Raw genomic sequence first — 27622 nt, 5'->3', positions numbered from 1 at the left:
GTGTTGCATTTTTTAGAGTGTCACTTCCACTGGGCTAGTAGTTAGCAAGTGTTTGCAGACAAAAAAAAGATGAAAAACAAGAAGCAATCTGTGATGAACCAAAGCAAACACTAGGAGACGATTTTATCCAATCAGAGCCACCAACCTGCAGGAGCCACTTCCAGCCAGGCAGGGAATGCATGTTTCCCTAGCAACCAGTGGGTGGATCACATCCATTATGGTGGACAACTCTGAGCAATGGCTCAAGACGTCTCATATGAAAGCTCAATATAAGTCTATGAGAAAAGAAGCCCACTTGATCTGTGACCTAAGGAAACTCTCCTCTGATGTGTTTATGGTCTCAATCATTGTGTCGTGTCCTTTCCTGAGCTTGTGGCTTCATAACACGACTTCACCAGCCAATGAACCATGTTGTCAGAGTGTCTACGTCCATCTTTTTTATACAGTGTAGGAACTTTGAGTTAAAATTCTGATGTTTCCTGATCAAATACTGTTTAGTGTTGTTTTAACAGCCCTGAGCTCCCTCATTAGGATTTTTTTTACTTTCACTTTTCACCTCTTCTGCTGGAGAACAATAATCAAAAGTTGAAGTGCACATGTGTGGATATGACAAACGGAGGAGGGGAGGCAGAAAGGAATGAAAATCATTTGTGTCAGTGCTCCCCCTGAGAGATGAAAGCAAATGCTGGCTCTGTCTTAAGCTATTAGGGTAAGAAGCAGCGTTTGGCTCGCCTCCCCCTCGTCCCGCCGCCATGCCAGACATGGACGGGTAGAAAATACTGCCCCGCTGCCACAGATTTGCCCTTCTCCCACTTGAGAGAATTAACTTTCACTCTGGCTCTGTGAAAGTGCAACGCTAGGTATTTGTATGACTTTTTGCCATTTTTCCAATTATCCGCACGCTGCACTGTAGCAGCGAGCGATGATCTAACGAGACAGCGACATATCTCCAGGGCACCGCTGGATGACGGCACAAGGTTGTCATCTTCCTATCAGCACTTGTTTCTTTTAGCGTGCTTTTATTTTGAAGAGAACAGGTCTCTTGAAGCCAAGGGGATGCAGGGGGCGGGTTAAAGTCTAGTCACATGGGGCAAGGCGGATACAAGCCACTTCCTTTTTAAGGTTTTTTTTAAAGGAACAGGTTCACGCAGAGGGCAGCGATTAGAGATATGAATGGAGCTAAAATGGAAACATCTTCAGGGCACTCGCTGACCTGTCAGCCTTATTTTTCTTGAGCGGATCCGATGGCGTGCCGCGATGCCATCACTCTTTCTCTTTCCTCTGTTTCCACATCTCCATCCTTTCCTCTAACCCTGCCAGGCCGGGGTTGGCACACAGAGGCCACCTCCCTCCTCCTCCCATAGCCCACGCACACACACAGAGACACATATACTCGGTCCATTGTGAGCAGCGCCGAAAGCAGATTTGCTCTTTAAACTAATGGCCCGTTATGTGAAACAGACCTGATTACTGCCTGACAGAAGGAATTAAGGCCATCCGAGGCCAAACGAGTGTGCCAGCATCCATGACCTGGCACAACCACTTAGGCTGAATTGTATTTATACTGCACGCAGTAAACATGCATTTGATATATTTAGGAGCAGAAGAGAAGGAAAAACACAATATTCTTGACTTTGGTGGGACGTCATATTGATTTGACTTTGCCGAAGTGACTGTTGATGATTTATTAAAGTAGGAGAGAGGAAACATAAAACTCTGTGTTAGAGATGTTAAACAGGAGATGAGATCTGCTCATCCTAATGCCAGCCATGCTTACCTTTAAACACCAAAAGGCCTTTTGAAGGTCTTGTGTTCTGTACTCGTGAAGCACTTTGAGTGGGCAATAAAAATTAAAGCAAGGGCTCCTTATAAATGAAGTCTGGTCAGCATTCCTGTTCTGACATTAAATTCAGATTCTAATTTGTAATTTTCATTTTCAAACTTTTAAAAGTCAGCAGTTTAAGACAGAATTACCACAGGCCCGCTTTTCACTATAGCCAAACTTTATCGTTTTTTTTTTTCCTACGTCAATCAGGGAGCTCACCTAGAGCTTGTACTATAACATATCAAGGATATCTATCATTTTCCTTACATCAGGAACCAGGATAAGGAGTCACATTAATGCTTATAAGTGAACCCAGTGAATTATTGGAACATCTAGAAGTATTTTCATATGATTTTACAAAGGAAGATAAAACTATGGTGTTAGTGCAATATGAAGAGATTACCAGCAACACAGCAGCATGTGGCATCATGTGTGTGTGTGTGTGTGAGAGAGAGAGAGTGAAAGTAAAGTATTAAAACCAATGTACAGGTTAGGTATGTAGCAGAAGTTATGACGGTTATGGAACCTGCTCTGACTTTTCAGGATTATGAGTTAGAAGAAGATACCTCAGTATGCTGCTGCGTAGTACAGACTTCTGGGTTTGCTGGGAATGTTAATCATTGATTAGCTTCTGACTGGTGAGCGATTGGGAGCAGTAAGGGGGGCAAAAGCGCGTGGTTTCCTGTAGTCAGTGCACTGTTACAAGACAAAATCATTGTAGTGAGGTAGTATATACATTTAGATGTAAATAAGTACATTAGTAAAATAAACTGCCTTTACATGCAAGTGGACAAAATAACAACATAATACATTACATGTGCCCATATCTAAAGTTTATGTCAGCAGGATTTGTTTTATTCTTATATTAGTTTATATTTGGGTTATTTATGTTGTATAGCAATCCTTCCTTACCTGAACAAGTGGTAGGCTCGGAGTGAAGCTGTCAAGGCCGTTAAGTCTATTGCTTCCTGAGTTTCTGAATCAAGCAAAGGCTTAAAAATGTTGCAGATTCTTTCATCTCTAGCAAAATATTTAGGCTTTACCAGGTGTTCCAATAAAGATTCATATCCAGTTGTCCATTAAAAAGAAGATTTAGCTAGTTAGCTAGTTAGTTTCCATCTAAAGCTGATATACCATATTCTGACTGAAGTATTCCTAAATACTGAAAAAGTTCTTGTAAACAAAGATTATTAAATAGCAGCAAGTAAAGTTGGGCTAATACACACATGCTAAGTACTATCTGGTGGCTAGCTTCAGAGCTGTAGTCAAGCTAATATACAAACATGAGTAAAAGGAGAATGAGAGTAAAATTTGTATCAGTGAAAGTAGGTGTTGGTGTTTCCCAACGGGCAGAGACAAATCCCATCATATAACAAACCACACAAACCAAACTTCAGCTAAGAGAACGTCTGAGATGATCCATCCACAACAGGTGAGTCATTAATATGTTGCTGCGTGGTTTGGGTTGCTCACTATGAATACGTTGATCCTCAGGGTGATCTCCACACTGAAATGTAAGTCAGCCCATGAGCCCATTCCTCATTTTGGGCCAATTGTTTGCACCAACTGTAATCTCCAACTAACAAAGTATATCAAACTCCCATTAACTCATTAGTTAGCTAGAAGGCCTACATTTAGCAAAGCATAAACCATACGATACAGGGAATAAACTTACTCATACCATAAGCATTTATTTATACGAATATCTGTCAAATAAAACCTGGTGGTTATATAGCGAAACTCTGCCTAACAGCCAAACAAGCGCCAAATACCAATAGAATTAAATATAAATTATCCTTACTTCAGCAAATTCTTCGATGTGGCAGACACGAACTGACCATTATTAGGACAATTTTCAACAAAAAGCACATAAAATGAAGTCTTTTAAGATATACATTTTAAAATGTGAAATACATATTTGATATTTACCTGAGAAAGGTGCAAAATTGTCTCCAAATCCCTGCTCATGAAGATGGCTGCCTTGATTGTAAATTTTCCCGCTTCTTGTCGATTCTTGCTCCCAGAATGCAATGCGTAATTAAAGAAATACGGAAAAAAACCTGTGAAAAATCAAAACGGAAAATTCCTTCATAGAAAAACGGTAGATTGTACAGTATTTTTACGGATTTTTTTTACAGTGTGGGCTGTAGTCACACCATAAGTTTTTAAAAACTAAAGACGTGTTACTTATAAAAAACAAAAAACTGAAGCATGTTAAAAAGACTAACACGTGACGGAGCAGTTTAGGAGTCCAGGCTCATATTTGACTCCTAAGATTTTGAACTGATTTACAAATGTAGGCGGAGATATGAATACAGCTTTTCTTACATTGAAATACAAAAAATTCCTAAGTGATTAATAGGAGCTGTAAATGTACACATGTATAACCTTAGGGACAGTTACTTTACTAAGGTTCATATATACTTTATACATATAGTTGATGAGGAGAATATTTCTGCTTTAATGATATTTAGTCTGCTTTAACATATTTGTGATGGTAAAAGGCAACAAAGCAGAAACTATCTGTGGCATGATGAGCACTTTGCCAGAGCATTAGCATGCTTTAGATTTCACTCTAATTTTCTGAAGGCCAAAGTGAAGTCTTGGGGGAATTTCTCAGTTTTTAATGTCTGCTATATAAAGTAAAATATGTTTTTTAAAGATTTCTGAAATTACAGAGCTTGAATTCATTGTTGATATGTTTATTTATCTCTGCAAAGGTATTTGTCTGTATATGAAGAGCCTGTGAGGCAGGGGACATAGGAAGCTTTCTCGTTATGTTTGAGGTCTGTTAGTCTAAGCTCTAATAATCATGCCTGGACAGTCTTTGGCAGTCTGTTTTAAACAAGCATGTGTCTGCACTGAAAAAAAGGCCATGTTAGATTTACTTGATTCAATAGTGGACATTTGTTGCACACAAATGTTTTGCTTTGGCAGAAACTTAAACAACTGAGTTAAATCAACACAACTTTTTCATATTCAATAAACCTGTGCATTTTGTGTTTCTAAAACGCGATTGAAACATGTTTAGATGAAGTAAGTTGAGCTCTTGGAATATTTTAATCTTTCACAATTTTGTCATTTTATTTCAACACTATTCAATAACTTTTACCCCAGTACTACTTGGTCACTTAAATACTACATGTTGTCTTCATATTACATAATGTTCAACAAAGTCTAGATCCTGGTTACCATAAAAATTGAATGGATTTACAATGACTACCATCCTCTGGGTTGCAGGAGAGCTGGGAAATAACCCTGAAGTGATAGGTTACGAGGCAGGGTACACCCTGGACAGCTCACCAGTCTATCACATAGAAACAAACAACCATTTACACTTACATTCACGGATAATTTAGAATCATCAATTAACCTAGCTCTAATAGCTGCATGACTTTTAACTGTGGGAGGAAACCAGAATACCCAGAGAGAAACCACTGCAAACTAGCCAGAATGTGGATTTGAACCCAGGACCTTCTTACTGTGAAGCAACAGCACTAACCACCATGCCAACAATCTAGGAAACACAGGAAAGCTATGATTTCCTGTGTTTGATGCAGAATTTTTTTGTTTTTATCCTTGACAGGTTAATCCACAATAAATAGCAATAGCATGCATGTGGTGTGTGTGTAGTTCTCTGCCTCTTATAACTCCACTGATTTTCCTGCAGTTTGAAATCTTGTGCGATCTTGTGAATTTCATGAGTTCAGCAACTAACCACTCTTACTAGATTGTATCCTGTCATCTCAACAAGAACAAATTAAGTTTTTGAATTCCATGCAAATCCTACATGATTTAATTACGTTCATAGAAACATGAAATTATTGTGTTCAAATTACAAGGTAGACTTTTTTAATGTAACAACCACCCAATTTACTTTTTTTGGTATACCAAAAAAGAGTGCGAGACTGAAACCCATGCAGTGTCGCGGGATTTAACATTGCTATATTATTGACTTACTTCACTTGAACATGATATGAACAATTTAATCTACCCTCTCTGCATATCATGTAGTTTCTACACTATATTGTTACACCTAACTTTAAAGCATGAGGCAATTGTGTTAAATACACGCAAGATGCTTACGTAAATCCAAGAGCTGGCCAATCCCTTTTTTTCAGTGTGTTTTTGAGATTCATCTGAATTTATAGACAACAGATGCACAAAACAGGAAGTTTATGTCTGAATCACCAGAAGCTACACTGCAGGAAAATTGGACCTTGTTCCAAGTGGGTTAAAGAGGCCTTCGTACAGTAAGAGACTAGCAGTGATGGCAGTTAAATTTAGAAGCTTGCAGCTACAGCAGGTGAGATAACTGCTAAAAATGCAAGTCGGGTAAGGCTATAACTTACATTCAGTCTCATAATTTTGGGTTAAGAAAAAATGAAACAATGGAATTGTGTGAAAACATGTTTGTTAACATGGTGATGCTTAAAATCAGACTTTATAATGTTTCTGTTAATAAATATAAAGTCAAATAATAGAAAGCAGGTTGAATTCATTTTCCTTTCAGTTAATTCAGGAGCATTATTGGTTGTGGTTGGATGCCATATTAATATTAATTTTAATATTAACAGCATTCTGCTTAGGGCATACCATACCACCTTTATTTATAAAGCACTTTAACATAAAACCAGAGTTCACAAAGTGCTGTACATGCTAATAGCATAGGTAAATAAAAATTAAAATGAGATAAGATAAAATAAATAACTAAAAAACTAAAATAAATTGAAACATGTTAAAACAAATAGAGTCAACCCCTCTAATCAATGCCAAAGGCTTCAGCGAATAAATATGTTTTAAGAAGACTTTTAAATTCAGAAAGAGTAGAGGCCTAACATGCAAAGGTAGATCATTCCACAACTTGGGAGCAACTACAGCAAAAGCACGATCACCTTTAAATTTATACTTAGTTTTCGGTACCTTAAGGAGCTGCTGATTGGCGGACCTAAGGGAACGGGCAGGTGTATATGATTGTAGTAGCTCCGAGAGGTGGGGGGGGGGGCAGGCCATTAAGAGAATTTTAAAAACAATCCTAAAATGTACAGGTAGCCAGTGGAGGGCAGTATAAAGTTGCTGAGTCACATGACCGGGCCAGTGTGCAGATGGAAGTTGTGATTCATTGCTACTACTGCAGGGACTGATGGGAAGAAGGCCCCACTGGTGGAACAGCTTCACATCAAAGAGGAGAGTTTTGGGTCACATGCTGTTGCTCCTCATCCATCAGCTCATTCCCACTCCACCCAGTAACAGTGATGGGAGGGGCTGGTGCTTTAAAAAGAAAAAGAAAGAAAGGAGAAGGCCAAGGAAGAAGGTGGGCCAAAGATGACGGGAGGGCAGTCATGTGATACCACTACACAATGTCCTCACTGATCTACAGGTGCCGGAGTGGAAGTGATGTGACTTTTTGGTGACCTGCGAGCACAATATGTCTGAGCTGCACACATGCATGCACACACAGTTCAGGGCATGAACGTGCATGACACTCAACAAAAACTCATGAAATTAGCAAGTGTGGCTTTTGAAAAGCAGAGGAAAAACAGGAGAAATGCATTAGAACACACTTAAAGATCCCACATCAGATGTCACAGAGATGTCTTGAGAATCAGCAGCTTACAATGCAGAACAACAACAAACAAATCAGTTTCATTTATACAGCATATTTAAAACAACAGGAGTCAAACAAAAGTGCATTCTAGTCAAAGAAAATTTATTAACATACGAAGACTCCAAAACAAGGATCACGTTACATTATAATAACTTTAAAAAAAATGGAAAAACCTTGAAATTAAGTTTTAAAACAATGTCTTAATTAAGAATTAATGAAATCTAAAAATTGAAACAACAAATTAAAAGAGCAGACTTGTACACTTCCATGCCCTAAGAGACTGTGTCTGCTCCCAGATCCAACAAAACAAGCCAAAAATCAGTAAAGAAAAAAAAACCCTCTTTAAAAGTCACAAAGAAAGAACAAAGTCGTTCCCAACTGCACCAAAGAGTATGGATATGGAAGCAATCTCCCACACCAGCTTATCAGTTAATTAAAACCCAGGCAGAGTGTAATTTCATTTTAAACCTGATGCTTAGCCTGGTCCACCCTAACTGGAAAACTCAAAACAGTTTTATTTGTTGATATCAGTGATGGGAATAACGGCGTTACAAGTGACGGCGTTACTTTTTTCAGTAACGAGTAATCTAACTAATTACTATTCCTATCGTTACAACGCCGTTACAGTTATTAACTAGAAAACGCAGGGTGTTACTATTTTTCAACAAACAGACGGTTGAAGCTGTGCTCAGTTTACCGCATCTTATATCAGTTGCACGGAGGTAGCTGTAAGCTGTAATCTGGGCGCTACAGCTTTAAGCAGCTGCGCTCGCTCCCGCGGACGGCGATCACGATCACTTTCTAACACAACACCTGGAGCTAAGGGGGCAAAACAATTGCATGAGTGCTGCTGTTTGACTGAGGAAGAATAAAGTAGTCGTGGTAAGCCAATCACATGACCACTTAAAGACAAAGCAACAAGGTGACATATACCAGTTTATAAACTGTGTTGATCGGCCACGTAAAACCAGAGTCATGATAAACAATATATATGCGTGTTGTCTCCTGAATAGTTTTGTCACATTTACTGTCTAAGGACAGCGCTAGCAAGCACGCTCTGCTTATGACCCCCACCCCCACCCCCCCACCCCCAAAAAAACCCCAAAACAAAACAAAAAAACCAGGGGAAGTTTTAGGAGTGAGAGAGAGCGCGCGAGAGAGAAAGAGCAGAAAAAGGGAAAGAGCAAGTTTTGAGATGTGAGAGATTTGTGACTTTTAGCGTGTTTTTAGTGTGTAGTTAATGTGTTGTTTGTGTAGTTAGTGTGTTGTGGATAGTTTTGTGTTGTGTGTCAGAACAATGAGGCAGCTGTTGTCTCCAGGTAGAAACAGCAGTGACACACCTGCTGCTGTCAGACCTGCAGGTATCAGGCTGTGATGTTTCCTTTATAGTGGACAGAAATATTTGGAGTGGCACAAATAATTTGTGGCATCTTATTGAAGAACAGCTGATTGTTCTGTAAATAGTTTTAAATGGTTATTTAAAAAAATCAAGGTAAAAAGGTAAATGGATGCAAATAACTTTGTTGTTTGCAAAACTTGTGCATAGGAATTTAAAATTGACAATTTATATTTGCATTTAAAGTTATGAAATATGATCATTAAACATGTTTGTGGTTGTTACAGTAAAAAATATAACTTTTTCTACTCTGATTTTATGTTTTTTGTCTGATTTCTAGATCAATTGTGTTAATACAGTTTGTCAAAATGAAAACATAACTGTAAATTCAGACACGTGAGGTTGTGCTGAAAAGGACGATACCAAACAAGGCAAAGTAAATAGTTTTTAAAGGTGAAATGTGGAGGAAACAAAAAGTAGTTAAAAATGGCCGATTATACCCTGGACCCCAAAGGGTTAAATGTTTTTTTTAAAGTAACACAATAGTTTCTTTTCAAGTAATTAATTACTTTTAGAATATTGTAACTCAGTTACTAACTCAGGTACCTTTCTGAAGAACTTCTAACTATAATTAATTACCTTTTTAAAGTAACTTGCCCAACACTGGTTGATATCTAGTCTCCACCTGGCTTTTACTCAGAGTTTCCATCAGATTTTTCAGACTTTAAATTAATTTAGTGCCCAGCCCAGATAAAATAGTTATTGTGGGTCATTTAAACATCCATGTAGACAAAAAACAGCCTCAACATGGCCTTTAATGTATTATCAGGCTCAGCTGGCTTTTCTCAAAATATAAACGATCCCACCCACCACTGAGTACATGGCTGCCTCTCCCTGACCCCTGGTTCTTCTGGAGGTTCCTTTCTGTTAAAGGGGATTTTTCCTTCCCACTGTTGCCCAAAGTGCTTGCTTAACAGTCAGTCACCTGACTGATCTGTTGGGGTTTTCTCTGTAGTATAGTAGAGTGTTTACCTTACAATATAAAGCACCTTGAGGAAGCTATTGTTGTGATTTGGTGCTACATAAATAAAATTTAATTTAATTAAACACAGGATTTGATAAAAATCATGAAGCACTGTAGACTTCTCTGAAAGGAAGTGCAAACAAGTCTTTAGAAGTGATCTAAAGATAATTAAAGACGGTACTTTATTTAGAAAGGCACATGTTTGCAGAGGGCTATATCAGAGAAAGCCACATCACGTTTAGTTTAGGTGATGCTGACAGATGCCAGATTCTTTACAACACGTCTGTTTGGCAGTCAGCTCATATTTAACTGTTATTGTCTTTTAAAATTCAGTTTGATTTTGGGTAGTTTGATTTTGAAACATTTTATTTTTTCATTTTACCTGTTACAGTTGCTATTATTATTGTTACTTTAACACTTCACACTTGACAGTGACTTATGGATACAAATATAAGACCTCTTATATTATATAAAGATATATTATATATGATATTTTTGTTCTTTTTTGTTCAGTTACATGATATTTGTCATTGGTGGAGATAGTCAGGTAGAATTTTTTTATTTTTCCCCTCATTAATCAGTTAAGGGGACGACCGGCATGAAAACCAACTTTATACTCCAGATGTTTTAAAAGAACATTCTGATCTGTGGTCTCAGATGCTGTGTTGATATCGAACGTGACTCAAATGTTACAGGAACCAAAGGCGACAGATGAAAAGACTCTAACAGAACAGATTCTCTGCTGTGCATGCTCTGAGGTAGGAAATGGTTGTGTTGATGGTTTGGATGCAGTACCAAATGAATCCCAAGTGAGGTCTGATGGGAGCTTTCTCTGGCACAGAACCTAAAGGATATAAAGCCTGAGTGAAAGCTGTGAGAAGAATTCAATAATGGAGCAACATTTTTCCACTTTTCATTTCAAAGTGGCAGCCTTGGTTATTGCCCTGCACCTTCTGGCTGCTTCAGGGCTCGAGGCAGCGCGAGCTCAAGTCTACCTCAGTCCAAGCTGCTCTGTTATAATAATATTCCAGCCCCGCTCTCGGGTTTCATTTGCTTACACAGCACGTTTTAGCATGCGTGATTATTCTGGTTTCAGTGGAAAGTTTTTGCTATGTCTATGTCAGCCGCCTTATTACTTTTACTGCTGGTAGCTTTTAGTGCTGTTAATGAGGAAACTGGAGCTTTTTCTACTGAAGTGCTCTCTCTAAAGTGAGTCACATTAAATAATAGATGAAAAATAAATTGCAAGTAGACACACGGAGTTGCAGAACATCAGCTAAACACCCTCAAAATAAGATGAACGAAAAGGCCGTGCTAGGACATCAGGCCAGATAAGTCCAAATTTGTTGCATCTCCAAGAAAATGATTAGTGTGGCTGTTTTCCCTGGTCTTCTAATAAATATCCAGGCATCCATGAAAGGAGGATTTATGAGATTTAGTTTACTGAGAAGTTAGCAGGAGGTTAGTTGTGCAGACATGTGAAGATAATACAGGTTACATGCAACTTGCTAGAGCTACAACATAACTGTTTACCTGACCATGAAGGGTGCTTCTCACTATTAAATCAGCCAAATCTCTTCATTTGTATTTACAGAAAGTCCATTTAGGCTGACAAAATCAACTTAATGTTTTATTCAATATGAACTGGACATAGCCTCAACACTAAATAGAGTGTATGTTTCAAAATCCATTTGTATAATCCATATAAATATAGATTATTAGGAGATTACGATGTTAAAGTTATCCTTGGAAGTCATCGGTGAGTAATGAAACCCGTCTAAATTTTCTAAAATACAAACTTCTTGCCAAATCTCTTTTATAAATAATGTGTTAAACTGTCAGAAAGACAACTGAGTTTCAAGCACAAAACACTTGAAATGAATGAAACCAAACCTCGGACTCGTTTCTGTGTTTGAGCGCGTCGGTTATTTATCGCCGCTTCCTGTCATCCTCTGCCTGTGGGCTGCAGCGTGTAACAAATGGAGCCGCTGAATCAATAAATTACATTTTCTGAGCCAAGGTGCATATTTGGTGGTGGACCCAAAGTCATCTGATAGGAGCGCGTTTTATCCTATTGAACATGCATGAGAGATTTTCATACTGTACCCTCGCACATTTAGTGAGGGCTGCTATACTTTACCTTCTTTAGCACATCAGCACTCACATTTATGAGCATTATCCAGTCAGATTTAATAATCACACATCTAATAAACAAACACACGGGATAAGCAGCCTGTACTCGATCCAGCCCATTAAGCAGCATATTGATTTTATCAGCAACAGTAATGTAATTTGCAGAGTAATTGTGGTAGTAATTGAAGGAATTCAATGGGAGCACAAAACGTCTGTGTTGCCACTTCTGCGTGATAATCATAACAGAGCTGGCAAAGCAATCTCACCCCGGGGTCCATTTAGCTTTCAGTTATGTTGCATGAGCTTCATCAGCCTCATTAATTTATAGATGTTCATATTTCCCTGTTTTTCCCAAACCATTTTAAGGACTTTTATGTTTATTAAAAAGTGAGATTTAAACTGATTTCTTCACCTGAGAAACAGAAATCGTGTAATAAACTGGAGCTCCTAAAACATAGAAACAAATTTAATAATATTAAATTGGAATAAGGGTAGAGCTACTTGTGCACTGTGTTGAGATAAAATTCCAACTTTTCCCCAAATTTTGGAAAAGCAGTTAAAGCTGTCAATAAAATATAAAATGAAAAGACAAAAAGCCCCAATGGTAAATATATATTAAACATAAAAATTTAAAAAACTGTTTTATCCTGCTCTGCTTGATTATGGACGATTATGATATAAACAGGTGGAAATGAAATTTAAAACATCTGTCTGGTTCTTTAATTCCTGTTATAACGTACAGGTTTTAGTATTTAGGTATGTATGAATATTTAGGATTGTAGGTTTTAGTAAGTATTATTTAATAGTTCACAAAAAATAAATACATTTAAAAAGCACAGACTCGAAAAAATTGAACTGGCTTTGAATAAGCTAATTTGAATAAGCCTGACTTCATTAGGTCCAAATACTCAAGTTTCTAAAATCAAACAAACTCGGGGCCCACAAAGAGTTGAAAATGGTCAAAATTCGTCCAACTCCAATCAAAGGATGCATTGCTGTTCTCCCAGGTGTTAAAATAAAGTTTACTGTTAGCCAGTAAACTTTATTTTAATTTTAGGTTAGCCAAGTTGCAAGTTAGCAGGGAGTTAGCTGGCTGGTTTCCATTTAAAGATGGTCTGACTCAAGTATTACTAAAAATCTATAATGTAAACAAAAATGTAAAAATTTGGAGGGTTAGTGAAGTCAGGCCAGCTAACATATGACATGCTTCCCGGAGGATAGCCACAGAGCTATGGTGAAGTTCAAATAAACACATTGGAGGATGAGAGTTAAACTGTTCTGAGTAAAGTTCCTGTTGAGGGTTTAGTGGACTAAACCTTACCCAAGAGTATCTCTAACTTTTCAAAAGATAATGCTTTTTTGTACGGAGCCCCGCAGGGGACATGGGAGGAAAAAAAAATTAAGACGGACTTTTGGGAGATCTCGCAAAACAAACTCGGGATCTCGCAAAACAAACTCGGGATCTTGTAAAAGTTGAATTCCAACAATGGCGGCAGCTACTTACTTGTAATATTACTCTTTCTGGGTCACAAAATACACATTTAAGATATTTTGAGGCGTGAATGTAGTTGTGTAAACGTCAGATACCTGCTCGGTTTATAAGACGTCACATTTGCAAAAGTGCTCCGACGTTTTCGGAGATCTGACACCCACTAGCTCGAAGCTAACGGGAGATCGAGACCTACTACAGCCGGGAGGAACACCGCTTTCCCGGCACATCGTGCCTCGACCTCCCAGTCGGCTTCGAGCCAGCGGCTTCCGAAGAATGCGGCTAAAACTTTTGCGAGATCCCGAGTTAGTTTTGCGAGATCTCGCAAAAGTCCGTCTTAATTTTTTTTTTTCTCCCATGTCCCCTGCGGGGCTCCGTATTTTTGTTTAATTTCATGCAGATTGATAAAAATAACAGCATTAAGCAATTCTTAGACACAAACTTCAATGGAGCCATTGGCCCCTCCCTGAGCCTGGTTGTGCTGGAAGTTTCCTCCTGTTAAAAGGGAGCTTTTTCTTCCCACTGGCACCAAGTGGTCATCTAACTGCTGGGGTTTTCTATCTAATATTAAAGAGTCTTTACCTTACAATATCTAAAGTGCCAATAATTGGAAGTATGGTTGTTGTGATTTGCCACTATGTTAATGAAACTGAATTTCCACCACAACTAACGTGGAGAAAAGACTGATTGTTATTCAAGGCCACAGTGTTTGCTGGGAAAAAACTGAAGCACGTTAAGAAGACATGATGCTTGAACCTGAAAATAATGGCTGGTTTTACACTAGCAGATCTTGATATCTAGTAATCCCCCATGACTCTTCTTTTTTTGTTCTTATGAGCAGAATTATTGTCTGTGAATGAGGAAACACGATAGAGCCTTGGATGTGTCGGAGCAGTTCAGTTCCACTTGTCCAGCGGTTGCCAGTCTGAATAGATGGGGGTATCAGAGTTGAGGATTGGGGTCACCCAGAAGTCCCAAACACACACTAATCACGCCTCAGGTCGCGGTGCTGGAAGCGATACATGGCGGCCTCTGAATTTCCAGCCACAAACATCACAATTTCCAGGCAGTGCTGGCGAGCGAGGGGCAGGAAAACGGCCCCGTGTTTAGAGAGGCGCTCTGTTTATGGTTTATGGACAGTTTCACAGTTCAGCCTGAAATTCCCCGCCACGCAGAAGCGGTGATATTCCAGGCGCCTCTGTGACGCTCGGTGTCATTACACCAAACTTTTCATTATTTTAAATGTGTTTCATTTACTTGTGTTTTTCATTCATGCAATAACCTCGCTCTCTGTACAAGCTGAAATATGTAAAGAGATTAAGTGAGGGGGAGATTGTACAAACAAAACACGGTTATTAGACGTGACCTACCACCTCTCCCAGAATCTGCCCCTCTGTGGCTCTCTCTTTTATTAAGATGATTAAACATGGAATGAAAAATCTTTAGATTGCAGTTATTTCAAAATAGGCAAACACAGGTCTCTCTTTGACAGCTGAGGGTCTGGAGCGCTCACTCTGCAGTCTGAAATTTGTGTGAATGATATTTGACAGGCATCCTGAGGGGAGAGTGAATGCTACAGAGCACAGATTAAAAAATGCTGCATGGGTTACAGGAAAGCATCAAGTTGCACCTTGGCCTCCAGTGGAAAACCTTCAAAAAGAAACTTAAACATGCTTTATGTCACACTGCAGCCATAATAATAATCAGTACATCACAAATTCAAAGCAAACAGCGTCACAATCACCAGCAGATTGGCTGCCAAGGAGCGTTCTGTATATTTTAAAGCATTCAATAAGTACAACTGCTATCTCAGAGGCCTGCAGGCTTTAACTAAAGAGTGCCATAAAAAAAAAATCTGAAAATGAACTGGTTGGAGGCTTTAACAGATGACAGCACTGGAGGCCTTCTGTAAACAGTTTAATTCCACTTACATTTGCAGGAGCTCATCTGTGTATAAAATAAGTTGGTGTGAGACCCAAAAAGAAGTAGAAATACTCATCTGGGACAGCTCTGTGCAGACAGATACCTTCTATCATAAAATGAAACACGTAACTTCATATGCTTAATACACGGAAGATCTGCAGGTCAAAATCAAATGTAAAACTCACAATTTCACATATTTTATGTTTTACTTATGCTCACAGTTACTTCAGAGTTGATTATTAATGCTTCTAATTGTGATGTAAGAAATTAATATGAAAATATTCCACCTTGGCATGTTCAGCAAATAAACAGCAAACCATTATCAGTGATTTTCATCATTTCAGTTCTATAATGCGAAGGCGCCCCAGCAGAAGTTTTGTTTCAAATTAGAACAAAGTTTGCAGACAAAGCATTTCCTGTATTGAACTCTGTGGGGCTGCTGTTGTAGAATAAAGAGCCATGCATAATAACAGTTTGTTGTTGTCCTGTGTGTATGCATGAAATGCCCTTGGCTCACTCACAGCCTCTGTGGTTTCCTTTTTTAAGAACAGGCAGCGAGAAAGCCAGAAATCCTGCACCGCATGAACTCACCCTCAGTGTTTGAATAATCAACGCACTGAACACTACAGCATGCTCAGCCGGTTCCTTCAGCAGTAACAGACTGTTATTTAGTTAATAATACAACAGAACACAACCCACAACACGTCTACAAAATACGAAAAGTGTTTGATTTTATTACCAGTGTGTGTCAGTGGCTGCTTTGGGTGTGCTGGGACTGTCAGTCTGCTGCCTCGGTGGTGTTGTGGTTCAGTGTTACTGCTGAATTAAGGGGGCATTAAAGCTTTAACGTTACGGTCCACTCAACACAGTTTGAATAGAGAAGGTAGCTGAGGGCTCACAACAACAGCCACTCTAGCAGCTCAGTGAGGCCAGAACACCGAATGAAACAGATCTTCATCAAGTTATTGGAAAAAAGGAAAATTTACATTGAACAAATATAACAAGTTTTGGGGTTTTTTGAGTGAGAAGAGAACGTGGTGTGAACAGAACTTCCAACGAGAGATCTAAAAATAGGAGCTGGAAGCTGTCTGGAGATGATCACAAAGGGGAGATCAGTCAAATTAAAATCAGGTACGAATTCTGTTGGAAGTTTGCATCCACACCTCCTGCAGCCTACCTGCCAAACAGCCCCTCAGCAGCTGTGTCTTGTTATGCCCCAGTGACTTCTGCTTGAATGAATGAATGAATGTATCTCCAACAGTAAAAGAAAACCAGGACTGCAGTGTCACACAGCAGCGGATTCTGTGCCGTGGAATTGTTGTGTTGACACTTGAGTGTCAGGACGTGAAACCACTGCTGTCAGAGGCACAGTGAAGAACACTTCATCTTTTGCGCTCCTGCAATTGTTTCCAATTTATACCTGAACTGTGGGACAGCGGTGAGATATCACAGGGCAGGACAGATGGCAAAGTTGTTTTTTGACCTCTGGAAAGAAACATTTTCACTAGTGGAAGTCAGACTGTTCTGATTCATGGTAATAGCAAAGTAAAAAGTCTGATTACAGCAATGCTGTTGTTTGATTTAGCCAACAGATAGAACAGTTCCTGCTGTCAGGGCTCGCTGAGTCAACACAGATTGAAAACAAACAACTGATTTCCACCCTGACTGATGTCCGGCTGCCTAAACGCAGCTTAAAGACATCAGATACTGATCCTTTAGAAGAAGAAAAGAAACCTCTAAAAACTCTTATCTGAGCCTCTGTACTTCTTCAGGATACCAGCGATTCAGTAGAGTTAACATGTTTCTGAGACATGAATGAAAAACAGGCGGTGTTGGAAGGCAAAAGCATATCAGTGTTTGTCAAGATGCCCTTGTAACAGTTGGGCAGTACCACTAAAGTCCTTCTGGAAGTCTGACTTCTTGGCAGTCATTTTGTCATTGACTAGAAGGAACTTAACAGTGTTTGCAGAAATTTGAAGCATTTTCTAAATTAAGTTTAATTTAAATGGTCACAAGTCAAATCAGATTAGAAACATTAAAAAATAACTTCAGGCTGTGTGGTTTAAGCTTTCAGTGCTCATAACTTTACCGAACTGTAGTAAAACACTGCTTGGTAAAGTTTGCTTTAGCTACCACATACAGCCAGCTACGTGGCATACATTTCTTATTAACATCATATCTGAATTATGGTAATGATGAGCTACACTCCGTCTAAATATTAGCAACAATACTGAAGCCAGAATTTGGCACTTTTAGCATGTTTATTTCTGCTGTAAATATGGACATTTTAACATGGGAGTTAACTGCTGGAGCAGCCTCAAGTGAGCATTAGCGTAAGTGCAGTTTTAGCTTATTTTTCAGGACTGCTTTCAGTTGCTTTTTGCGTCTAAACTCAACTTTTTATACTTTAAGTTAAGAACATAACAGAGTCTTTCTTGAATGGATAGAATCTGTTCCTGGTTTTGCAAAGTTTGTTTGGTATGCTGTGTGCATTTTTCCTGCATCCTAACCGCATCCACCAGCTATATTAAACTACATCTTGGGAATACGACCAAACCACAAGTGTCTCACATGAGTTGAGTCCTCAGAATTACCCAGTGGTGCATATGTGGTCCAGCAGGTACAGTAATGAGATTTAAATCAGGCTTGTTATGTTAGGCTGCTAATTAGTCTTGTTTGCTCTCTGGTAGGGAGAATTTTCATCTTTTGTAGAAGAAAATTTAACTACTTGATGATGTTAATGTCCAGAGGAAACAGGAAGCTTATCTATCCAGATGTGCAGCAAATGTTTAAAATTGGTATAATAGCATCTTTTCAGCTGAGAAATTAGCAATTTCTTTAAGGCTTCCATGAGGGCAGTTCAATGAATCTGCTTCTCCCTGTTTCCCGATCCAGCCAACAAACAGCCCAACAATAAGAGAAAATATCACAACATCCCTGTGTCGTGCCTTTTAGTTTCCAGTGAAATTAAATCTATTTATTGTTGGCCGGCCAGTGCAAACATCTACAGTATATTTTATGTTACTTATTTATTTATTTTTGCTCCGTCACTGTGGCCTGTCAACATGCTGCAGAAGGAACAAATATTTTAAAAGCGTGTATGGAGTCCAGCCCTGAGGCGACTCGTGTCACTTCTTGGATTTGGTCTCAGTCACAAACATTTGGCCTCGGCTGCTCTTGAACACTCACTGTTTCCCACACAAACACCGTTACAGATACTTTCTGTGCCTGATTCAAGCAGCAGTTCTAATGTACATGAATTTAACTCGTTTGTTTTCAGCTAAACCTTAGCACAGTATCACGTTTCCTGGTAGTTTAATGAATTGCAAACTTAAATGGAGTAAAGTTACTGCATTGTCCCATGGGGTGACATCTCGCTTGGATGTAGTGGGGAAACAAAACCAAACAAAAATCTTACTTCACTATACATAAAATGTAAAGATACCCAGTATTAAAGGATTTTATGAGAGTGAAATTCAAGTGAAGAAACTAGAAAATGACCAAAAAGCTATTTCTACAGATTAAAATCCAAGTGAATGAATTTGCTGGAAAATATGCTAAATCTGTGGTTAACCGAATGCTCCAAGTTTGGACAGCTGCCTTGTGGTCCCCTGTGAAGATGGAGACCATCGATGGTGCGAAGTGTCCAGCCTTCCACAGTCGGCTTTCTGACCAGTAGAGCACTTGTATGCTTCTAGTATTCATATTTGTCAGTGTAAACTAAAAATGGGAAGTGTAAGTGGGCAAATATATGATCACTATTAGACTCAAGGCAGAAATCAGCATGTCTTAGAAAGGCAGAGGTCACTGTATTTTTCAGCAATAACAATATCTGGCTTTAGTTGACACAGCTGAGGTAAAAACTGTATGGCTCTATTTAGAAAATCTTTATGGAGGTGAAGAATGAAAGAATGACTTGTATCCGCAAAAACTGTGCATTTATTTGATTTCAGGATTACCTGATCAGAATGAGACTGAGGTTTATGCTCTAGTGTGTAGACGAGCTATACTTTATCCCGTTTCTGAGTGGGGCCTTTGAGCCAGGATGGGTGGTCGATAGCTCTGATGGGATTTTTCTCTACCTCAGAGTTATTTCTGCCCGTGCTTAATAGATCTAATTATGGCCTCGTTTAGTGGATGAAAGGGTTGCTTTACTGTGGTCTTGGCCAGCAGAGAGCTTCAGAGAGCGAGGGAGAAGATGTTGTTTATCCATCATTAATTTTCTAATGTAGTTTATGAGTTTTCCTACATGTCAGGCATCTCTTCCAAGCAAAACTTGATGAGGTGATGGAAATAATACAGAAAGAGTTCTGATCTTTTTGTGCTTTTCAGACAGATTTGAAGTTGGCTGCAGTTGATTCTTTTAAGAAGCAAAACTGTAGAGTTACTGTGGGCAGCAGCATGACAATTTACCACAAAGTGTAATCACTGGGTTGTTGCTGGGCTGCAGACGATCAGACTGGTTGAGAAGCTTTTACCTGCTGGGAACAGCTGGGGCTGGTTGGTAGAATGCTATTATTTTTGAAAAGCAGTGTGGGGGAGAAAACAAAAGGTAAGTGTGTTATTTTGTGAATACTATTTTTGTTTGAACAAAGATGTTTTGCGTGAACATACATCAAGTTTTGTGTGTGAAGTGGGGAAGGCTACATTAAGGGAAAGGTTTCTTGAGGATTCAGCTGTATATATCTTTAACTTTTATAATTTTCAGTCTTTGTGTTTATGTCCTAAAGCCACTTTAAATGCTTATTCTAGGCTTTTATCTCAGGCTCCTGCTCGAAAATGATATACCCAAAATAAATGAATTGATAGTGTTTCATGTCGGAGTGTCTCTATTTTTGGCTTCTCCAGCTTTTTATTAGCACTATTCATGTGTGGCATGTCTTTAGATTGAGTTTTTAAAAATTTGACCTCATGATCAAGGGATTTCACTTTGGACATTTCATAGTGATTAATCCAAACCGCAAAGCAACATGTAATGAATTATCTTGTTGTCAGTGGATCACTTCAGATATTTTCTTGGTGTAATTTTGGTCTCTTTATGTAGGGCTATGTAGCATTTTTACTCCTTGTCCTTCTGCCCCACATACTGAGTGAATTTCCCACGTTTTGATTTGTTCCGTTACTCTAAAAGATTCCCTTTTCACTTCAGTTTTATTTATATAGCGGCTTCTTTTATTGTGTGTGATACGCCCAAGGTGGAATTTTACAAGTTACAACAAAGCCACAAGCACATATTTATGGAATATGATGAAAACTAACACATTACAAGCAGAATATCAGTTACAGTAATGATTGTGGCAGTTCCAGTGACTGAGTGAAGCTGTTAGAAGGTGAGTATTATTTCTCCAACAGAGTAGTGATGGGTCGGGGGGAGGGGCAGTAGTTACACTCAGTAGCACAGGAACAGAGCGGGAGGGAGAGAGAGAGAGAGCCAGGGACAACAACGTCACATTAGAAAGGTATAGTAATCATCCACAACTATTTTCAGTTGCAGATGATAAAGGATTCAGAAAGTTTATTCATGCAGGTCCATATGACAGAGAACATGCATCTTCTTGTTGTTTTCATATTTTAATTTATATTTAATTGTGTTGTGGTTTGCAGTGTTTTGTGTTGTTTCACTTTAAATTTGTAAAAGGAAAAAGCTGAAAATTTAAATAGTTAAAAGTTGAAATGTGAATAGTTGATTTTTGTATTATATGATTTATTTATTACATTTTATGTGGAGTGAATAAATAAAAGTATATTTATGGTGGCCCCTACAGACAAAGCACATACAAACTCCAAAACACGTACGAACTCCAAAACGCGTAAAAACACGTACGAACTCTGAAGCACGTACAAACTCAAAACACGTACAAACTCCGAAGCACGTAAAAACTCAAAACACGTACAAACACAACAGAAGTGCTCCAGGATGCTGGGCGCAGTGTTGAGCTTTTGTTACCTCGTGGCTACACAAGCCAGCAAGTACCGACGACCGGATTTGGTGTGTGGTAGTAACAGGTAAATGAACTTTGTTTTTAAATTATTTGAATATATATGAGTGCCTGTGTATAAATACACAAACAATACACACATGCTTTCAATTGTGTAATTTAAGTGATCTAGTAGCTCTGCTTTGGAAGTTCAGTTAACGCTAGAAATGTGTTTTGGAGTTTGTACGTGTTTTGTCTCTAGGGGCCACCGCATATATTTATATATAAACATATATAAATAAAACCACTTTTTTTACGTTAGTAATTCCTTTTGTGCATAATTTAATATTATTGTTAATAATAAATTAATTAAAGCAACAAAACAACCTGAAGAGCCGGTTCGGAGCCGAAAGAGCCGGCTCTTTTTAGTGAGCCGAACCGAAAGAGCCGGATCTCTAAAAAGAGACGGAAATCCCATCACTACAACAGAGATGTGACAGTTGATAGATGAACCCCTACACTAACCCAAATGACTACAAGATAAAACAAGAACTCTGTGGAAAAAAAACTCTGTAGTGTCATGGTCCTGGGTCATTTTGACCCAGCGTTCTTAGTTTTCTTGTGTTTTGTATTTTGTTCTTTATTTATTCTATGATTCCTAGGTTGTTCAGTTTTGTTTATTAGATTTCCCCTCGTGTCTTTACTAGTGATGTGCGGATCGATCCTGAAATATCGATTCCTCTGATACCAGTCATTTATGTTCTAGAATCGATTCTCACATTAAAATATTGATGTTTTAGTAATTTAGAGTAAATTTGTAGTTTATCATTAACAGGAACACAGTGGAAAGAAACTATAACATTCGGATTGTCTACATTCAAAGGAACTACTTCCTCTTCCGCCTTTCATAGTCATGTGCGAAATAGGCTGTCTCGCAGCCCCTTGGCGTGCGCACTCACAACAATGGCTGAGCGTAATTGGAGTCATGTGCGAACCTATTTTACCTCCACAAAAACTGAGACGTGGTTTGCGATACATGTGGCAAAAACGTGAGGTGTTGTGGCCACACTAGGGAGACATTCAAAAAGGCTGTTGGGGGTGGGGGGATAAATACATTTTACAGTGTTTATTTATCGGATGAAATACGTTAAATGTCCGGAAACAGCGGGGGTGTCCAAATTCAGAGGCTGCTTCCACCTGAGGACCCGGCCTTCGCGGTCTAAAGAAAGCCGGGTATACGTCACGAGCTCCCTCGGTGGAGTGAAACTCTGCCGTCTGCTCCTTGCTATCTAAAATATAACCGGGCGCTGGCGTAAACTCTCCACCGTCTCACACTTCTGTTTAATCAGTTTTCTGTTTGACGTTTATTCAGCTGTGTGAAAACCCCGGAGGAACCCACCTGGGGGATTAATAAAGTTTTATTTTATCTAATCTAATCTGATAACTTTAATCTCAGCCAAACTGATTTACTCACGAACAAATAAAACACTGAAAAAGCCAAACAATAACATTTTAAGTTATCTAAGTGACTTATATATCATGTTTAACCCGAGTAGCGAAAGACCGCGATGTGTCGGTCGGCTCATATATTTGAAGTTTACTCAGCTACATTCTCACCTGAAAATATGTTAAACGTTTTTTGCGACCCAGAAAGAGAAATAAGAGTAATATTAAAACTAAGCAGCTGCCGTCATTGTTGGAAACAAGTAATCTGATGTCCTGTAATCATTATGATGCTATAATTTGAGATACAATAAATAAAATAAGTTTTTGTACAAAGTATCGGTATCGGATCAGTATCGTCGATACCACCCTGAATATTACTTTGTATTGGATCAGAAAGGAAATCAGTGGTATCGCACATCACTAGTCTTTACCCCTCGTGGCCCCTTCCACGTATCTGTGTGTCCCCATGCCTCGTTTCTCCTCCTTGTGTTTTATTCCATGCTTTCCCCAGCCCGCTATGTCTGTGTTGTCTTCCCTTCTGGTCTGCGTCTCTGTGTACTTCCTGTTTAATTGAGAGCAAACAAAACAACTGCTGTACAATGCCCTCCGCCATCTTAGTTGATATGGTCACATGACTGCATTATATGACTAAAATGCGTCATCGTTTTCGAAAGCCTCCGTTTTCGCAGTCCACACTCCTGCCCGAAAACAGTTTTTTCAAATGTATCCACTTTGGAGAGCGTTTTCAAAAAGCTCAGTTTTCCTTGACCAAAAACGACGTCTCAGTGTGGACGAAAGGCCAAAACGTATTAGAGTGGACATGGCCAACGTGGGCATAATAACATGCTAGGTTAATACCACCTATCTGAACAAAAAAAGACTTTAAATTTCAGGAGTTTAACTTTTAAAGGTTTACCTAAACAAATTTATCTGTTCACACTACATCTCCCTTTTTGTTTAACTTTGAAAAGCCTTTAAATAAAAAATAAACAAAACTAAAACTGGCTTTTGATCTTTAATTAAAGTGGATTAAAGTTAAAAGGATGGGACTACAACCAGGAAACATTAAAGTTTAAGATGTTATCTTTACTTCTTTCATTTTTTGATTAAAAAAAGAAATTGAACAACAAATAAAAACATTTTGAAGGAACTTTTTTCTTACACTCACACACACACACTGAGTAACAGTTCTGAACAAATGCATTATTTCCTATTATTTAAGATTTTGTTAACGCTACAGTCTCCAGCTTTGTTTTTTAAAGTGCTTTCACTTCATCGCTTGGACACTTTCCCATTGCCTCAAACAGTGAATGGTTATATTTTCCATGGCTTATAAGACTTCTGTGGTTCATCCTATGATTTACTTGTGCATTTTTCTCATGTGGCCTAATTATACATATTAACTATGAATCAAGTAAACATTACGTTGCATAAAAAAAATACAAAAAGAGGCCACTTTCATCATTCTTAGGAGGCTTATTTGGAAAACAAACATTTATTAGGTCTTTACTTTTCAACACGAGCTAATAACATAATATCAACAGGTTCCATTTTATGTCAGCAGAACATGAAATATACACTCTTCATTTGCAATTTAGTTTGAATAGTCAGTCCCGCGGAGTTCAAAGAATCCATTTTTGTAGGAGACCCCCTTATGAAGTGCTAAACTTAGACTCATAAGAAATAAATTAGACTTCAATCAAAACAGTAAAAGTGATATGGAAATAACTGCCGTCACGGTGCCAGGACCTCTAATTGTAATCTGCTCGGTTGAAAACAGGCCACGAATGCCTCCGAGCCGCACTGCCAAGAGCTGCGGGAGAGTGATGGACGTCTAAAATGAGCCACTTTTGTACTTCACTGTGCAGCAAAGGTTTAGAAGTTGTGCTGGACAGCAGGGGAGGCTTTTGAAGAGAAAACTTAGACAAGAAACTGAGCTGATAGAGTAACTCTCTATTATGCAGAAAGTATCTTGAAATTTGGTAGAAGGTAGAGCCCAGGGTCATAAATCTGTCACTAGTAATGAAACACAGGATGTTGCAATAAATTGTTTGAAGGGGTCTCAGGGCTGGAGTGGAAACATGCACCTTGATGTGAGCAGATGTGGGAATATCATTTTAAGACTGGACAAAGAAATAAAATGATTGTAACAATGTTTAATATAATTCAAGAAGAAGTGCATGCACATCAGGCCAGACCTTTTTTTAATGAACCTGATCTGCCTGAATGTCTGCCATCTAATTTAAAAGCTTCTAAATTTATCCCTATCACAGAATAATCTTCTCTTTAGACAATGTAATCACGGGCCTTCATCTGTTACTATAGTAACTCTGTCAGACCTCGCTATGTTTCTGTGCAACAGCTCCAGGAAATATGAAGCTTCTATTTATCCTTCCTGTTTTCCACTGTGGCAATTTCTGTCTGTAGAACAGTCATCATGAAACTCTCTGTGTCTCTGTCTTCAATTAAATTACATTAACATTAAAATTAAGCAACGTTGAGCTGAGAAACTCTCACCCTAAACTAGGGATCTGCAACCTTTAACACCCAAAGAGCCGTTTGGATCCAGTTTCCACGCAAAAGAAAACTCTGGGAGCCGCAAATAGAAAATTACATTTTATTTATGTAATTAACACATTTTGAACTCTTAAAGAAATATAACAAAAGGAAAGACACCCAGCTGAACTAAAATGATCCAGCAAACAAAAACTGCTGTGAGCCGCCACCATATGTCCTTTGGACTTTTGGAGCCTACACCTGACTTTTAAAAAGTAATTGGAAATAAAGCACTATGCTGCTAAAAAAAATAGATATTTGCAAAATTCTGCCTAAATATGTATTTTAACTGGTTATGTGTGTGGCGGGGCGTGGTCTGCAGTGCCGCTGCAGGGGAGGCAGACGCACGTGAGCGGCACCCACAATCACGCCTCGCCGTCTGTGCTATCTATGCTGTTGTTGGTGTGTGTCGGGCTGTAAGCTGCAAAGCTACAGCCAGCTGTGTGTGTACAGCAACCGTGTGTGAAAAGTGGTCAATAAAGAGATGCTGTAAAGCGTGTTCATGCAAACATCGTCGGGTCTGCCGTGATATGTTTACAATGGGACTTCTGCTCCTGAACCTCTGCACACAGCGTCTGCAGATCAGGGCTGTACGAAGTCACTTTCATCTTTACAGGACTGTAAGCTGTCATCTGTGAGGCGTGAGCGTGTTTGTTTTTAACATAGTTCACAGTTCACAGTGGAGCTGCTGACATAATGTGGATCCAAAGATCCATAATTGGCCTACCTGGGGTTGAAAGTTGGCGGGTGTACCGGCTTCTGCGAGTGTGACGCTTATTTTGAGCGATGAAAAAATAATAGAATATAATTATATTTTTATATTTCAAAATCACAATAATCTTCCAGTTTAGAACTACAAGTTAAAAAAGATCTAACATAAATAAAATACACTTCAGCTAAATACTTCTAATTTACTTTCCCAAACCAGGCGGAGCCGCAGTATAAGGACAAAAGAGACGCTCGCAGGTTGCCGACCCCTGCTCTAAACATTCAGAATATGTCATTTTTGTTTTATTAATTTTCTGTATTCATTTTTTCCTTTTTTTAAAAATAGTTATGTAGGATTAGGGTTGCCAACTATGATGACATGGGCCTCAGAGTGTTTAGATGGCCTGCTATCCTTCTACAAATAACTTGATTTTAAACTAAGGGCTTCTTTTATGGATTATAGGACATTTTTTGTTGCTACTGTCTAGATTTAACTTAAAATCTGAGATTTTTTTTAAACTCAACACTTATGCTTGGTCCAAGGTAACACTATCTTAGAAATGGAATCCACATTAAAAACCATTAGACAAAGGTGGCTTCACAGACGATTTAAATGAGAATAACATCAAGCTGCAAGCTACAGTTAGCCAGCTAGCTTGGATTTTACTTCTTTTTTTTTAACCATGTAGGCTAATGTTAGCCAACATTAGCCAAAACAAAGCCAGGTTTATCTAATGAAGTCTGCGTGTTTAAACAGCAATTTTACCATCAGCAGAAACCTGTTATCAATATATGCAGGACTTCTAAATCATGGAGGGATCATTTGTTTTTTGTTAACATTAACTTAGTAACATTAATGTAGAAAAACAGCAAGCATCTGCTGTTGGTAGGTTCGTCCATGTCAGCTTAAATAGGCATTACACTGATACTCTAGTGTGCTGTAAATACACTGTTCACTCAGCTGCTGACATACAAAACACTGAATTGAGCAACATCATATTACAGGACTGCCTATGTAAAAAAGCTTTTGGGTACCAGGTAAATTGAAAAAAGCTCAAAATTGAAGAAATAGAAACTAAGTGTGTTATCACACCTGCACTGATTATTGTTTAAATCAAACTCTTTCCCCCTTGGTGCAGTTTATTTGTGCAGATGTGAACACTCATTTCCCATTATGCAGCTCAGAGACTTTAACCCTTTAAAGCCGGTCAGAGCAGCACGCTCTGTTTTGCGTAACTATTTTTAAATCCCGGTAGCTCTGCAACCACGTGAGCTAGCGCAATAATTGTTTTTGCATATGAAACCGGAGGAGTTGTACTTACATCTTATGCCATCAGCTTGTCCTCGGTCACAGTTTCCTTCCACATATAGCTTTGCAAAAACTGCATAAAAAGCACTTGCAGCAACAAAAACACAATATTCCAGAAACACACTTTGCCGATCCGATCAGCTGTTCATAACACTTCCTGCGTCCATCAGCGCAAACTATCGCATGTCCGCCATGACCTGCCCGAAACTGGAAGTGACGTCATTTTTGCAGAAATGTAGTTTTTTACCATCAGGGCCTCATGAGCCTATACTGGTGTTTTTAAAAGTTATGTTTGACTTTATGACTTTCTGTGTGGTTTCTGGGATGCTTAGGACTCATATTGCACT

Source organism: Neolamprologus brichardi, chromosome 16 (assembly GCF_056152115.1).
Source record: "Neolamprologus brichardi isolate AB-2024 chromosome 16, ASM5615211v1, whole genome shotgun sequence".
In the NCBI taxonomy this organism is placed as follows: domain Eukaryota; kingdom Metazoa; phylum Chordata; class Actinopteri; order Cichliformes; family Cichlidae; genus Neolamprologus; species Neolamprologus brichardi.
The sequence above is the reverse complement of the archived record's forward strand: the minus strand, read 5'-3'. Positions refer to the sequence as shown.